At 43.6% G+C, this 14,190-nt stretch overlaps 1 protein-coding gene across 1 annotated transcript in view; it reads left to right on the top strand.

Moving 5' to 3' along the window:
* Nucleotides 1-14,190, top strand: part of B4GALNT2 (beta-1,4-N-acetyl-galactosaminyltransferase 2) — a 36,652-nt gene that overhangs the window by 4,843 nt on the left and 17,619 nt on the right. Inside the window, exon 2 of the mRNA XM_048517823.1 lies at nucleotides 5,404-5,607. The gene's annotated coding sequence lies outside the window, so the exon portion shown is untranslated. The remainder of the gene's footprint in view (nucleotides 1-5,403; nucleotides 5,608-14,190) is intronic.

The following is a 14,190-nucleotide window of genomic DNA, read 5'->3' as shown; positions in this document are numbered from 1 at the left end:
AGTTATGGACCCTCAAATATGTAGCCCCCATCTCCTATTAGCTCCCATTGGAAACAATGGGGGATGGGGTCATCCCTTTTGAGAGTCAATAACTTTGGACCCCCTGAACCAAACCTCACCAAACCTGGGTGATATCATCAGGAGTGTCTCCAAAAAGATTCCTCAAATTTTGGTGCTGCTAGTCTAAAACTGTGCCCCCTGCAGGCCAAAAACAGAAAAACACTAAAAAGACAAAAACCACAAATGAACCTGAAATTTTTGCGCCCTCCACTAGAGAGCACCCGGGGACATGGAGTACCCCATGTCTCCTAGGCAAATATGCCACTGGCCAGGAGGAAACGTCGGGGAAAGATCCAGTTAGGTGACCTTGGGCTAGTCCCAGCTTTTTGGAGCTCTCTCAGCCCCACTCACTTCACAGGGTGTTTGTTGTGGGACGGGGAGGGTAAGGAGATTGTAAACCCCTTTGAGTCTCCTTACAGGAAAGAAGGAGGGTGTAAATTCAAACTCTTCTTTATTGTAAGAGAACTTTATGGCGGTGCGGGAAAGTGCCATCAAGTCACCGTTGACCGATGGCAACACAACAAGAGATCTTTGGAGGTCATTTTCCATTGCCTGCCTCCGTTTCGGCTGAGATAGTTCTGAGAGAACTGTGAGCAGCATGGGATCACCCACCAAAGTTCATATGGTGGAGTAGAGAGCTGCATACTGGATAGGAAAGGCAGTTTAAAGGCTTCTAGCTTGCTATCTAAGCTTGGATGGAGAGAAATTGTAGAATAAATGTCCAGCCGTCATGGTGGACAAAGGGAGATGAAGGAGAGGATGAACTGAAGGAATCCCGAAGACTAGCATTCTGGGTAACTAAAGGACAGCAGCAGGAGTAGACAAAGGAAAGGTCAGAGAGCAGCATCCTGTGTACCCCTTTACTAACTCTCTACTGCCCACTCCAAAGCCTGTGCTAGCATTAAGCAATATTGCACTATTCCTTCCAGCAAGCTCCCCTTTTCTTTTTCCTGTTTAATGTTTTATAAATGCTGAGCAGCAGGTTGGATTTCATGGCCGTTTCACACAATAATCAGAGTCAACACAAAATGTGTCACCTCTCCCAGCTCACTCTTTTTCTCCTTTTCAGGCTTTGCTTGTGAGACATTGTGAGAGAGTTATAGGCCAATTTGAGGTCCCAAACCAGAAAGTGGCCGGCTTTACGAGCCCGCCCAATTTACGCATTGAACTTCCAAGAGAGATTTGAGTTTAATGACTCCCTCTAATTTATGGCAATTTGGTTAGTGGTGGCTGGATTGCATTCAAAGGACTGATTTGTAGGAGAGGGAACAGCATTACTTTCCTGAGTAACACAAGCTGCTCTCTGGCTCTTTCCACACAAACCAAACAAAATGTTTTGAGGCAGGAAATAGAGCGTTTCCACCATGCCCAAAATGTTTTATTTCCTGCCTGAATTTTTGTGTGTGTGAAACACTGTGAGAGAGTTATAGCCCAATTTGAGCTATTTTTTGAAAATGTTTTTTTGGAAGTGGTTCTTTTGTGGAAGCATTTTTACTTGCTTTGTGGATCTCTTAAGAAAGTTTCCCACATTGCTGTTCAGTCCTCGGACTTTTCTGAGCTCGAACCAGCCATCTTGCACTTTATTTACATCAGTTTTTTAAAAAAATTTCAGACAGTTGGTGTCTACGTAGCTACGTTGACCCAACCCCTAGAGAATCGCAGCACGAGACTGTGAAGCCTTGAAGCATCGGATCTAAGAAGAAGCAAAAACAAAATTGAACAACCACAAAATGGCAACCAGGAAGTGTTTTTGAGGCAATGCTAACAAACAGGGGCCTGTTCCGCACACGCAAAATAATGCGTTTTCAAACCACTTTCACAACTGTTTGCAAGTGGATTTTGCCATTCTGCACAGCTTCAAAGAGCACTGAAAGCAGTTTGAAAGTGCATTATTCTGCATGTGCGGAATGAGCCAGGGTTTTTTGAAAACGTTTTGAAAATGTTTGCAAAATATTTCAAGGGGCTTGTGCGGGAAGGGCCTCTGTGTTACAAAACAGATTGCTTTTTAAAATCATCTTTCAGTCTAATGCACTGATTTTTTCCTTATACTGAATGAACACTGCCCAAGTTACAAGTAAAATAAAAAACATTGATTTTTAATATCTGTCCGTGCCAAATGTCTCATCTATAGGATAGGATCTGCACAACACTTACTGTAGTGGTTAACAGCAGGTTTGATTCCTCACTCCTCCACCTGAGTGGCAGATGTGTTTCTTACATTCTCCTACATTCCTGCTGGGCGACCTTGGGCTAGACACAGTTTCCTCAGAACTCTCTCAGCCCCACCTACCTCACAAGGTGTTTGTTGTGGGGGGGAGGGAGGGAAAGAAGCTTGTAGGCCACCTTGAGTCTCCTTACAGGAGAGAAAGGTGGGATATAAATCCAAACTCCTCCTTCTACTCCTGCTCCTCTTCTTCTTCTTTCCTTCCTTCTCACTATAGCTTCCATTCCACATGACTTCTGTCCATTCAAAACTCATGATCATTAGCTCAAATTTTTTGATGGTTGAAAGGAACACTTCCTTAGTCACCGGCAAGTTTCTGCACTAATCCATCGTGCAGAATCAGTCTGCCAACAAACAAACAAAAAACTTCCACTTTTTTTCTCTGTTTATTGCGAGAAACTGTTTTGAAGTTTTATAATGCAAAAGTATTTTATTTCCTGGTCATTTTGTATGAATGCCGAAGTGTAAATTCAGGCATGTTCCCCACCTGTCCCACGTCAAATAATGCAAATGGAAGTCTAGTGATTTCAGGGAAATTGTTTGCAGTGTAAATATTACGTTCAGCGAATTAATACTTCTCATTATCTCAAGATTCTCGGCAAGCCTGCCAATGGAATGCCATTTGAAGTAGAGCACTGTTGGGTTCCTCTGTATAGCATGTTTGTTTAAGACAGCTCTGAGCAAAACACTTTGTGGCATTTTCCTTATACTAGTTACGTAATGCCCACAGAAGAATCGCTGATAAAGGGTTAGATTCAACCAACTTTTCTGAGGTTGTAAAGGGGACAGGGATCTTTTGACCTCCTGAAAGGGCAAAGCTATTCTGGGACCATTGGATCTGTGTGAACAAAAGCCATGTGAGAAAGGGGATGTAATAAAGAGTAATAAGCTGGTGACATAGTTGGATTGTGCTCAAGATATTCCTAGTGAATGAACTTCAGTCACCTAATCAGGGCTAAGATGCTGGAAATCAATAGGAGGGAAAGGAAAGAAGTTAAAGGCATATATTATTCGAAATGTTCTAAACCCCTTTGGGGACCAGATGGTCAAAAAATACGATATCTACATATATAAATAGCTAACAGTGACTTTGTTAGTCACTCCCTGCCGAAACGGCTGGACAGATCGCCCCCAAATTTTCACATGACGTTCCTCCCTGTTGCTGGCAGGTAATGGGACCTTCAAATTGCCAAAAGTCCATACCTGAGCCAGGTAAAACGTCTTTTTCCTGGCGCACCAGGCCATGAAGCTGTTGGTGTTTAACTGTCACCCTTAGAATGTTCGTGCAGCCTGTCTGTCTGTGGCCTGAGGGCTTAGAATGTTCTAGCAGATGGGCAGAGATGAGCAGTGAAAACAGTAAATAGGTAATACTGTTAGGTAATACGAGTGGAAGTGAAACACATACACACTTTGCCGTGTGAGACACCAGGTGGGGTTCTGCCCCCCTCACATCCAGGTAACTTTCATTCTCTGTGCCTCACGCACTGCTACCACATAACACACATACTCTCATACACAACCAGCTCATCCTCACACACCTCACTCTGCCCTCCCTCACATCCAACCACCACTTACTCATTTACTCACCCATATTTGCCACAGCTCTCTTTTACTAAAAGCGAGCTAGAGTTTGCCTTTTTCTTCTAAGAAAATTCATGGAGTGGGGGCGAACCAACACTACTGGCTCCGCTTCTTTTGCACATGGCCCTTTAAGAACCCAGGGAGCTGGCCTTGATCTGAGCGCCTCGCCACCCTGCCTCTGCTGCCTGACTGGGATAGCCTGCTTGCCCCAGTTCTGCCTTACCCAAGCCAGGACTGTGCGTGTCAACCAGCCTCATGGACAGCGGGATTCGCACTCTAGACAGTTCCGTTGTGGAATGGAAAGGGTTACATTATGCTAAAAAAACAAGACACCACCATATAACAATGTGAATTGAAAAGGGAAAGAGGGATTCCATTTGACCACCCCAAAAGGCTATGCTGCAGATCATTGGACCTGCATGGACATCTGTGTGGGTTGCAGACTGTGATGAGAAGGACAATTGCCACAGCAACGCATGGCCGGGCCCCACTAGTAAACCTGATAAATTGTTGCTGCTATTGTTATTTTCCTTATTTCGACATTGGATTCCAGATGTTGCTCTTAATTTAATGTGGTGTAGCAGTTAGAGCCTCAGGCTAGAATCGGAGTGTCGCAGCTTCAAATTCCCATTCCAATACGCACCTTCCTTGGGCTGATCCTTTTCTTGATGCAGCCTAACTGATAAGGTTGGTGGGAGGATAAATTGAGGAGCACTTTTAATGTTTGAGTTTTACAGCTGTCCAAGGAAAACCCTGCAGTTCACTGCCCATTGCCCCTACTGTTTGTTTTGTTTCTTATTACCTTGCATTTGATGAAGCTGGCCCTAATCCTAGAATGCTTATGCTGGAATAAAAGGTTGGATTCTGCCTAAAATGTCCAGCTGTGCAATTGGGGGATTTTCACAATCCCCCTTTCAGAGCTCCAACCTCCACCACCCCACATCTATTCTAAGAGGTGCCCTAGTCCCCAGGAGCTACAGTGGGTGTTTTGGGCCACAATGAGGGGGTGGGGAGGAAGTCATGCTTTTGCAAATTGAAAGTCTGTGAAAATTTCAGGTGTGATCCTAGCCAATATTTTGTTAATCTTCTAAATGCCCCAATGTTCCTGTTTTATTCTTGCTGCAATATATTGTTTACAAATCGATTGTCTTCATCCGTAGCCACAGCTCAAAGTCCTTTATAACAAGCTGTGGAAATGGCTCTTTGTGCCAATTTGAGCCCTAGAAGAAAATTTCCTTATTGCAGGTGAAATGACCGACTTTGATGTTTATGCTGTGTGGTTAATACTGCCAACTCTAGGTTAGGAAATTCCTGGAGATTTGGAGATAGAGCTTGGGGAGGTTTGGGGAGAGGAGGATAGTCATTGAGGTACAAAGCCATAGAGCCCCAAATGGCCATTTTCTCCGGGTGAACTGATCTCTATTGTCTGAAGATCAGCCATAATCCTGATAGACCTCCTGACTCCACCTGGAGGTTGGCAACATTAACTAGGGTTGACAACTGCATGCTAACTGATTCTCCACACTGTCTTCCTGCAGCTATAGGTTCGTCTGCCTAATTTTCTTGAGCTCGGCTGTTGTGTTTTATGTGTACCTACGCAAAGGCACACAAGTCAGAGATGAAAGGGAACGGGAGATCTCCTCAGCACCAGAACGGACGACTACAACAGTGGAAGCTGAGCTGCCGTTGAAGCTTTTGTCTGAGGAAAAATATAAGTCCCTGTTCCGATTTGATGGAATCTGGTAGGTTGCTGGAGCCCAGCTTTCCTTGCCAGGTCTTCAAAACTGGGAAGGGGACTGACCCGAAAGGATTTTCTGTCTCCCTTACTTTTTTGTCTTTCTGTTGAAGCATTGGCTATAGTTGTACAATTAAGAAGAGTTTGGATTTATATCTTTTTCTCCTGTAGGAGACTCAAAGGGGCTGACAATCTCCTTGCCCTTCCCCCCTCACAACAAACACCCTGGGAGGTAGGTGGGGCTGAGAGAGCTCCGAGAAGCTGTGACTAGTCCAAGGTCACCCAGCTGGCGTGTGTGGGAGTGCACAGGCTAACCTGAATTCCCCAGATAAGCCTCCACAGCTCAGGTGGCAGAGCTGGGAATCAAACCGGGTTCCTCCAGATTAGATACACGAGCTCTTAACCTCCTACGCCACTGCTGCTCATTAAGGGCTGATATCACTGGTCTGAGAAAAAAATACAAAATGCCACTGTATGCTGCCAGCGTTAAAAACAGGAATCAATCATTATTCTGGAAGTTAACTTCGAATGTTACTAATAATATCAATCGATTCCCTAATGAACTCATTGCCCCAGCCTTGTGGGAAGACTCCTATCGTAATTTGTATTCAACTACCGAAGTGGAGTCTCTGGCTGATAGTGAACTGAACGGAACACCATTATGGCAACCGGTCTCTGAAAACGAGGTAAACAAATTGATTACCTCATTAAAGAATGGGAAAGCTCCTGGACCAGACTTAATACCAACAGAACATTTTAAAAACTTTAACAGTTGGTGGGCACCTACTCTTGCAGCACTTTTTACAGCTACAGAGAGATCTGGAATAACACCCAACAACTGGAATATGGCAATAATTGCACCTATTTTTTAAAAAGAGGAAAAAGATATCCCATCTAATTACAAGCCAATCAGTCTGCTAAGCATAATTGGCAAACTATATGCCAGGCATCTACAACTGAAATTAAATTATTGGCTGTTGCAGGAAGGAATGTTGGAAGACGAACAAATAGGTTTTAGAGAGGGTCGTAGTTGCCTTGACCATTGTATGATACTGAACCATTTGATGTCTAAATATTTAAGAAAAGGCCATACATCTTTATACATTGCCTTCATTGACCTTAAGTCAGCATTCGATATGATCTCCAGGACAAAATTGTGGTCGAAATTAGCCAGTAACAATGTAGACAAAAGACTTTAATTTTTAATAAGAGCATTGTATAGTGATACTTTCATTAAAGTGAGATTATTATTATTATTTTATTATTATTTATTGGGTTTATAGACCGCCCTCCCCCGGAGGGCTCAGGGTGTACAGAACAGATAGAGCACAATCAATTTAAAATACAATAAATATGAATTAAGATGGCTCTAATAAAAATAAACCCTACCCCATTAAAATGAAGCTTATAAAATTAATATTAATGTTAGCTCAAGATGGCGCCTGCTACCAATTCCCTCTTAGACATACATCAGAAAAGAAGGGCAGTAGGGGCCACATGATGTTACAGCAGCAAACAACGGGAGGAAGGGGCCCCTATCAACGGCTAGTCTCCCCAAAGGCCCGGTGGAACAATTCGGTCTTGCAGGCCCTGTGGAACTCAACAAGGTCCCGCAGGGCCCGGACCGTTGGTGGAAGAGCATTCCACCAGGCGGGGGCCAGAGCTGTAAAGACTCTGGCCTGGGTGGAGGCCAGCAGTATCATGCAGGGGCCAGGGATCACCAGTAAATTGGCCTCTGCTGAGCGCAGAGGCCGATTCGGGACATATGGGGTAAGACGGAGGTCCCAGGCCGCGCAAGGCCTTAAAGGTTATGTAATTCACACGGCCATCTAACTGAAGCAATTAGTACCAGAAAAGGAGTGAAACAAGGATGCATTCTGTCTCCCCTATTATTTAACCTATATGTAAATGACCTGGCCCCGCACATGAGGAGGAATGAATTTCATTCTCCTAAACTTGCCGATCGACATATTCCGGTATTACAATATGCCGATGACACAGTTCTCTTATCAAGAACTTCTACAGGTTTAAAGAGAGCCGTGAAAGCTTTTACTCTGTATTGTCAGCAAAATGAATTAGAAATTAATTATAATAAAACCAAAATTATGGCATATGGGAATAGTGAAGGTCCCAGAATATGGCAAATTAACTCAATAAGGCTGGAGCAAGTTTGCCAATACCAATGTCTTGGGGTAACGTTTCAAAGTAATGGGAAGAATAACTTGCATTTGATCAATGCAGCTACTAAAGCTGAGATGAGTGCTGACGCTATCAAAAGATTTTATTGGAAGAAGAGTTCTTGCAATATAGAGGCAGCTCCAAAGCTGTATAAAGCGAAATCCTTGACAAAGATGTCGTATGGCTCAATCTTTAGTGTGGGACATGATAACAGGATTTTAGAAAGAATCCAATCTAATTGTCGAAGGCTTTCACAGCCGGATTCAACTGGTTCTGGAGGGTTTTCCGGGCTGTGTGGCCGTGGTCTGGTGGATTTTGTTCCTAACGTTTTGCCTGCATCTATGGCTGGCATCTTCAGAGGTGTATCACAGAGAAAAGTCTGTTTCTCACTGTATCTAAGTGAGAAGGGAAAGTTTAGTGTAGTGTATTGTCCATGTCCCCAGGTGGGGAACCAATCATTAACTGTTTGGGTGGGACTTGCTATGCAAAGGTGTGGTTGAGTGCATTGTATTGCGGGTGGGGTTATTAGTCCATTTTTTAAGTACTGGGAGCCAGGCCCTGCTAATCTTCAAAGTCTCTTCCTTCTTATTGAAGTTGTCCCAGTGTTTGTGAATTTCAATGGCTTCCCTGTGCAGTCTGACATAGTAGGCTTCTGAATTGTCCAAAATTTCAGTGTTTTCAAATAAAATGTTATGTCCAGTTTTGTTTAACACATGTTCTGCAACTGCAGATTTTTTCAGGATGGTTACGCCGACAGTGTCTTTCGTGTTCCTTAATACGGGTCTGAATGCTGCGTTTTGTGGTTCCTATGTAGACCTTTCCACAACTACAGGGCATGCGATATACTCCTGCAGAAGTGAGGGGGTCTCAACCACACCTTTGCATAGCAAGTCCCACCCAAACAGTTAATGATTGGTTCCCCACCCTGGGACATGGACAATATACCACACGAAACGTTAGGAACAAAATCCACCAGACCACGGCCACACAGCCTGAAAAACCTTCCAGAACCGATCCAATCTAAATTTTTAAGAACTATTTTTCAGGCACCCTCATACATTTCAAATGCTGCCATTAGACTGGATGCTGGCCTAATTTCAATTGAGGCTAGAATATGGCAAGCAAGTTTTTTGTATTGGCTCAGGGTATTTGACACTACAAAAGGTCTAATACATCTTATCAGTAAAGATACATATAAATCTCCTTGGGGACAAAAAGTAGAATTAAAGCTGAGGACATACGGCCTATCTATAGACACATTGATAAAAACTGAATATAATCAAACTCGTCTGTTAATTAAACAAAGAATTGAAGATGTAGAAAGGTGTAATGATATAAATAGACTAAAGAGCCCCTTTTTGATACAAGTAATTTTAAAGAAACCAAAATGACAAAATATATTAATTTTCTAGACAACCCTCAGAATATGAAAAGTTTTATGTTGATAAGACATAAAGCTTTACCAACGCTAGTTTTAACTGGTAAATATCTTTTTAAAAAACCCTGAGAATTGTAAATGCTTGTGCAACAAGAGCTCATTAGAAACTATTGAACACCTTATTTTTGACTGCAAGTTGTTAGATGCTGAAAGGCATAATTTTATTAACCCAATATTGATGAAATATTCTGGAAGAGAAAGGAAAACTCTCATCTCAATTTTGATTAATGGAACAGAAAAATAATTAAAGGCAAATGTAGCCAAGTTTGCTCGGAGGTACTGTAAAAGGGGGGGGGGAAATGAAAGTTATAAAAAGGCCTATTTTTTTAGATCTTATTTAATTTGTATTTTATTGCCATTGATTTAACTTGTAACTTGCAATTTGTGAATTCTAAATTAACAGAAAACTATTTTTTTCCAGTACTGTTTTTAACAATATTTGTATTTTAACATCAGTGTGCTCATTTGTATATGCTGGTCTCTGACTGTAAGTCGAAATAAATCTGTGTATGCTGCCAGTAATATTATTACAGTAAGGGAGCTTTTAGCCAATGGGCAAAAGGATCTCAGACCTCATACTTGGGGGAGCCCAAGAACCCATAGCTCCACTTCTGCAAGAAGGGGGAGGGACAGAAGAGGAAGAAAAGGCTCATGACAACCACTGGCGTAATGCCCATTGGGCAAGGTGGGCAGCTGCCGAGGGCATCACCTTGTGGGAGGCATCAAAATGCTGGGTTCGTTTTTGGGTATTTTAGTGGTTTTCCATTTTTGGCCTGCAGGGGGCGCAGTGTTTAGGCTAGCAGCACCAAGATTTCAGCGTATCATCAGGGAACTGTCCTTATGCTACCCCCCAAGTTTGGTGAGATTTGGTTCAGGGGGGCCAAAGTTATGGACTCCCAAAGTGGGTGCCCCTATCCCCCATTGTTTCCAATGGGAGCTAATAGGAGATGGGGGTTACAGTTTTGAGGGTCCATAACTTTGGCCCCCCTGAATCAAACTGCACCAAACTTGGGGGGTATCATTAGGGCAGTCTCCTGATGAGACCCTGAAAGTTATGAGACTGTGCCTTCAGAAATGTGCCCCCCACAGCCTGCAACCCCCATTGACAGCAATGCAGAAAACTCAATGCAGAACAAAGATTCTTGGGCAAATTTCTAGGATGACCCTTGCAGGAAGGCATTTTTGGATGTATCAGCACCAAAATTTCAGGGTATCATCTGGAGATGATGGCACCCCCCAAGTTTGGTGCAGTTTGGTTCAGGGGGGCCAAAGTTATGGACCTTCAAAACTGTAGCCCCCATCTCCTATTAGCTCCCATTGGAAACAATGGGGGATGGGGCACCCCCTTTGGGAGTCCATAACTTTGGACTCCTTGAACCAAACCTCACCAAACTTGGGGAGTCGCATAAGGACAGTCTCCTGATGATATGCTGAAATTGTGGTACTGATATGTCTAAAAATGCACCCCCTGCAGGCACCAATGTTCTGGTGCAAAAAGAAATTTGGTTGTGGTGGAGTGGCCGCCCATGGGTGGGGGGGTATCCAACTCAGGTTTTGCCCAGGGTTACAGTTTGCCCAGGGCTGCCTCGTTACACCCCTGATGACAACACTTATACCTGTCCACTCTAGGGCGTGGACACCTGGCATTCATGGCTTTCAGCAGCTCCTCCTACCTACTTCATATGGGTTGAGGGCCGCCCCTTGCTTTGTTGGGCAAGAGGCCCCAGCAGTGGTGTGGGGTTCATTTGTGCATGCCTGCGTAGCTACGCATGGGTGGGAAGTGATTAAAAATAGCTGCATCTCCGTGCAAAGGCTCAACAGCAACCTGGATTGTTTCCATGGGCTCCAATCGCTGCCGACATGGATGCACGTGAACGCAAAAACGGGAAAATGGGATCCTTTATCCCAGGGGTGGCCAACCTATGGTGCTCCAGATGTTCATGGACTACAATTCCCATCAGCCCCTGCCAGCATGGCCTATTGGCCATGGCTTCCTGGACAGTTCTTTAAGAATGGCTTCCTGGACAGTTCTTCTTTCTACAGAATGATAGTCACATGGGAATCTTCCTGACATTGTCAAGCATCTGTTCCCCTATAGATGAGAACCATAATAGAAACCCTGTTCACAAGTTACAGCAAATGCAGGTACAAGCTGTTTACAGTGTACACTTGATCGTTCTCTTACAGTGCATTGAGTAAATCTCATCCACACATGTACAGCTGAACCTGAGACCCCACATTTATGCAGGTACTGGTCTCCAGTTTCATTTGTAAAGTCAACGCACGCTGGCTCCTTCTTACAACAGAATATACTCATGCACATTCAGTATGTTCAGGTATTCTCTGTAACATGCAAACAGGGCTAGAGAACTGGTTGTTGTGGGTTTTCCAAGCTGTGTGGCCATGGTCTGGTAGATCTTGTTCCTAACATTTCGCCTGCGTCTGTGGCTGGCATCTTCAGAGGTGTATCACAGAGAAAAATTCTCTGAAGACGTTGGCCACAGATGCAGGCGAAACTTTAGGAACAAGATCTACCAGACCACAGCCATACAGCTTGGAAAACCCTCAACAACCAGTTGAATCTGGCCGTGAAAACCTTCAACAATACATAGGGATAGAGAAGATGGAGGAACAAGCAGTTACTGATTTTACCTATAAGCAAGGTAAGACCTTTAAAGGCTTTGTTCTATCTGGTATAGTGTATTTTGCACCTTGCAGATAAGGAGACCTGAGACCACAAAGCACTTTGTGATAACTCCAAAAGAGCTCTGGTGACAGCCAGCAGCTGGAATTGAACCTGGAAACTAATCAGTAACCAGTTCAATGATTGCAGAATAGGTGTGATATGCATACTCTGATAGTCACTGTTACCTTTCATGTGTGCTAAACCATTAACTGAAAAGTGGAGCCAAATTAATTGCTGCTTACCTTTTTAATGCTGATCAAAACAGGAAGTTTCAGCTTTTGATCACTTCGTGCAGTTGTTACGTTAGGCTCACTCTGATTTTATTGGCTGTTACTTTAAAAACAGTAATATTTTCCATAGAAAGTCCTCTCAAATATTTGGATGAAGGTGTGAGAACCTGGTACAAATACCCTCTTAAGTCAGGCAACAGAGATGCAAATATTTCTGTCTGTTAGGAGGAAATCAGTGATTTTTCTATTCATGCTTTTTTGAAGCTGTACCTGGCAATGTGACAGTAAAAGATTGAAATGTAGACATAACATTTCTGAATAGCAGACAAGTGACACATTATACTGAATAACAACAGAGTTTGGATTTGTTGGATTCATAAACCTTCATGACCCAGAGTCCTCTTCATCAGATGCATGAATGGTAAATATAGCCCTAATCTGTGACACGCAATAGTATGGTTTCAAAATGTGTCAAAAATTATACAAATCCTTGAAAAATTGTATTGTCGAAGGCTTTCACGGCCAGAGTAACAATCATTGTTACTCCCAGGCTACAGACTTCTTTGTGACTCACATACCAGGCTACTCTATTCAGAGAGCCTCCCTTTTGACCTCACAGTATATATACTCCACTTGCTTTCCATTCCTACTATCAGATCCTCTGAAGATGCCAGCCACAGATGCAGACGAAACGTCAGGAGAGAATGCTGCTAGAACACGGCCATACAGCCCGGAAACCACACAGCACCCCTTGAAAAATTATTTTTAGGTGTTACAGGAGGGGTGGGGGGAACTTAACTAAATGTGACTCAGTGCAACTCTTTGAAAAAGGAAATGTTATGTTATATATTAGAGGATTGTCTGGAATGCAAAAATAACCAGTGTGTGAAGGGAGTGGGAGGGTTTGATGGAGCTGAACGACTTCCTCTGTGTGATATTGTGTGTGTGTGTGTGTGTGTAAAGTAGTGCTAACTCACAGCAATCTTTTATGGGGTTTTCAAGGCAAGAGACTAACAGAACAAGTTTCCGTGACAGAAGCGGATTCCACATGGGCCAAAAACAGCAGTGTGAAAACGGTGTAAACCCTTTTTATATCATTTTAAACCACTTTACACCGTTTTCACACCATTTTCACACCGCTGTTTTTGGCCCATGTGGAATCTGGCAGAGTGGGGCTTCAAACCTTCTTTTCCCAGATCGTACTCTGACACCTTAACCACTACACCCTTTTATTTCCTAGTTACCATTCTGGCCGGTACCAAAGCGCCAAAGAATTCTTACGGTTGGGTGGTATTTTGGTAATTAACTTACCGTGTGATGGCAAAACCTTTTCGAGACCGAGTGCCCAAATTGCAAACCAAAACCCACTTATTTATAGCAAAGTGCCAACATGGCAATTTAACCTGAATACTGAAGTTTTAGTTTAGAAAAAATGGTTGGCTCCGAGGTGTGCGTTACTCAGGAGTAAGCTTGGTGGTAGTCAGTGGCTTTGCTTTGGAGCAACCGTGCAACACTTCCAATGGGTGAATCATGACCCTGGGAGGGTTTACTCAGAAGCAAGCCCCATTGCCAGCAATCAAGCTTACTCCTAGGTAAAGGATCACACTTTAGCTCTTTGCATGAAAATCAGTGGGTTTTAACAGAGCTTAACAGGGTTACCTACACTGCTTCCCCAAAACTAAGTCTTAGGTTAATGCTAATAATCGAGTCCAGTGGCCCAGGCCAGCCTAGATGTGAGGGGGGCACTCTATGCATGCCCACAGAAAGGGCTCTGAGTGCCACCTCTGGCACCCGTGCCATAGGTTCGCCACCACTGGCTTAGAAGCATGGTTGAGACTTGGCTGAGATTCGAATTACCAATACAGTCGTGTATCACTCCCTGCTCTTTTTCCCCCTTTCCCCCAAGGCCAGGTGTCAACCTCCAGTGATAGAAACAACACCTGGTAGAGAACAGAGGTTTATTCATACATCCAGAGAGCAGCTTGGAAAAGCCAGAATTGACTTTTCCGCACGTAAACATCAGTAATAAGAAGTGAGGAGACACACCCCACCCCCATG

This window comes from Sphaerodactylus townsendi, linkage group LG15 (genome assembly GCF_021028975.2).
Source record: "Sphaerodactylus townsendi isolate TG3544 linkage group LG15, MPM_Stown_v2.3, whole genome shotgun sequence".
Lineage (NCBI taxonomy): Eukaryota > Metazoa > Chordata > Lepidosauria > Squamata > Sphaerodactylidae > Sphaerodactylus > Sphaerodactylus townsendi.
Note: the sequence above shows the minus strand (reverse complement) of the source record. Positions and strands in the feature narration are given on the sequence as shown.